The following is a 3279-nucleotide window of genomic DNA, read 5'->3' on the forward strand; positions in this document are numbered from 1 at the left end:
ACTATTCCGCTGAACGTATAGAAATAAGCAAACAGTCCAAGCTTCAATGTTGCATGTGAGGCAGAAAAATGAAAACAAACTGCCCAGCATCTGAAGAGATGGTGATTATTCGATGGGCTTTGTTTGAGATATGAATTTGTTAGGCATGAAAAGGTGATGTTTGTGATTTAACTACATTTGTTATTCCCACATCTCCAAAGAGTTCACCTACTTCATTATAACTCTTAATGGCTTAATTTTGTGATTATCTTTATGTCCTCATAAAGTTCCATTTAACAATTAGTAGACTCTCTGAAGTTATATTTCATATTAATTAGATATGCATTTAAGAGCATCAACTGGCTATTAAGGCTAACATTTGTATGTGGTAGACAGAAGGGATGGGAGAAGAAGAAAAAGTTCCTGGTGAGGAGGTTTTAGGCTATATGTTTGCTTTTCCCATTCTTCAAAATAAAAAGATAGCAGCACCTCCCCTTCTGGAATTGACAAAATTCACAAAATAAACTTCACCCTTTTCAACTCATATCATTTTGATGTTGCGGATATTGCAGTGCCTAACTTCTACTAATATCCTGGATGGTACAGTGCTCTGCATGTAGTAAGTGCTCAAAAAATACCATTAATTAATTATTATTATGTATGTACTCTCTCTATATCAAACATGATTCTAAATGCTGGGTAATTGATTGATCAATTGGATGAGTTAACAGTTCAACAAGGGGAGAGACTGCCTGCTTGCCTGTCTATCAGACCATTCGCTCGTTCTCCTCTGCAACCAGATAATGCCTGACTTTGCCCCTGTGCTTCAGCCTTCCCTTGATTTGGGTAGCACTAACATGGTAGGTTGTCCTGTTTCCATCCCCACAGCCAACCCTGAGTCTGGCTTCAGACTTTCATCACCTGGGAGGCAGGCCCATTCCAGGATGACCCAATCAATTGATCAATCAATAGTATTTATCGAACACTTACTGTGTGGAAAGCTTTGTACTAAGCACTTGGAAGAGTACAATACCATATAATTGGTTGACACTATCCCTGCCCCCAGTAGAAGGGGAGACAGATGTTAGAATAAATTACAGATAAAGAAAATGGCAGAAGATAAGGAACTCCATTGTATTCTACTCTCCTAAGGACTTAGGATAGTGCTGTACACACAGTAAGCACTCAATAAATAACACTGATTAATTGATTGGTGTGTCCATAAGTGCTGAAGGGCTGGGGATGTGGTATCAAAGTAAGGAAGTGGGTGGTACCAACCCAAGTGTATATGCAATGCGGAGGGGAGGGTGAATAGACTGGGGAAATGAGGGGTTAGTCAGGGAAGGCCTCTTGGAGGAGATATGATTTTAGTAGGGTGGGGTTTGAGGGTGGGGAGAGTGTGGTCTTTTGGGTAAGGAGGGGGAGGGAGTTGCAGGTCAGAGGAAGGATGTGGGCAAAGAGTTGGCAGCTAAATTGTGGGGGGCTGGTCCTCATTTCCTTACCGGTTGTACAAGGATGATATAATGCCAAACAGGTGTTTGTTTTCTAATAAACACCAAGAGGAATCTGTGAATGGCTGCCATTTGAAGAGTCAAATCTGACAGGTGGAAATGATTTCTCCTGACAAAGTGTATTTATGGTGTTATTCCACCAACAAAGGCTGAAGTGCTAACTAGCTTTGTGAATAATTTGTGGAAGGGGATGTGATCATTTTTCCAAGTCAGACAGTGTGCTCAGCTCATTGCACTCCCCACGTGAAAATAAATTCTCTGACTGACGGAGAACATACTGATGCTTGCTGCAAGTGAAGGAAACTTATGGGCACTATTAAAATGCCAGTGCAATAGAAAATTGCAGTGAAGTAAATGCTGATTTGCATTTATGTCATAAAATCACTTGTCACCTTCAATTTATCACTGTAATTGGTACTAGAGGATGATGTGTGATGCTTACATACAGAACAGACACCTTTACCCACCTCTTTCCCTGCACTGGAGTGGAAAAGGCCCAAAGTGGTGGATAATCATCATTATTATTTTTATTATGGTATTTGTTATGCACTCACTATGTGCCAAGCACTGTTCTAAGCACTAGGGTAGTTACAAGATGATCAGGTTGGGATTATCAAGTAAAATGCGTAATTAGGATCCAATCTGTATCTGAAGACTGAATTTCAGACTCCTCAATGTATATTAAAGGTGCTTTGAGCTGTCGGCCCTTAAACATGGGTCTGGATCACTAAGGCAGAGTAATGTAGGGGCACTTTCCCGTAGCTTAGAAAAGGCACTTATTTTCAGGATTCACAAACCTAAAATATAGATTGAGTGGGGTGACCCATGACTGCCTTAGGCAAAGGAGGACCAAAAAGAACAAGGATGTATGGGAACTTTCTCTGGCTGGACAGGAATCAAAATAATTCTCCATCTGTAGTTCAGAAAAATAACCTGCGGTTTGTGGTATGGCCCAAACACGCTCATGGGATCACTCTATCGAAATGGGATGCTTTATAAAGCCAGAAATCACATGAGGAGTCTAACTGTCTCAGGGCACAAACCACTTCCCAAGAGTAAGCTAAGGCACCTTTTGAATTGTAAGTAAATTCAAATTCAAATCTAAAGCCCCTTAGATTGTAAGTAAAGGTTTTGGTGTGGCAAATAGAGACCAAAGGGCCTTAAAGAGTTCTCAAATGTCCTGATCACTTGCACTGGAAAAATCTGGCACCATGGCCATATAGTGGAATTCTGCAGACTTGTCCACATCCAATTCGCATAGCATAGTGGATAGAGCATGGGCTTGGGCATCAGAAAGTCATGGGGTCTAATCTTGGCTCTGCCACTTGTTTGCTGTGTTACCTTGGAGAAGCAGCGTGGCTCAGTGGAAAGAGCACGGGCTTTGGAGTCAGGGTTCATGAGTTCAAATCTCAGCTCTGCCACTTGTCGGCTGTGTGACTGTGGGCAAGTCACTTAACTTCTCTGTGCCTCAGTTCCCTCATCTATAAAATGGGGATTAAGACTGTGAGCCCCACGTGGGACAACCTGATTCCCCTATGTCTACCCCAGCGCTTAGAACAGTGCTCGGCACATAGTAAGCGCTTAACAAATACCAACATTATTATTATTATTATTAAGTCACTTCACTTCTCTGTGCCTCAGTTACCTCATCTGTAAAATGGGGATTGAGACTTTGAGCCCCACGTGGGTCAGGGACTGTGTCCTACCCAGATTGCTTGTATTTGCCCCAGTGCTTAGTACAGTGCCTGGCATGTAGTAGGTGCTTAACAAATACCATTATTATTATTAT

Source organism: Ornithorhynchus anatinus, chromosome 3 (assembly GCF_004115215.2).
Source record: "Ornithorhynchus anatinus isolate Pmale09 chromosome 3, mOrnAna1.pri.v4, whole genome shotgun sequence".
In the NCBI taxonomy this organism is placed as follows: domain Eukaryota; kingdom Metazoa; phylum Chordata; class Mammalia; order Monotremata; family Ornithorhynchidae; genus Ornithorhynchus; species Ornithorhynchus anatinus.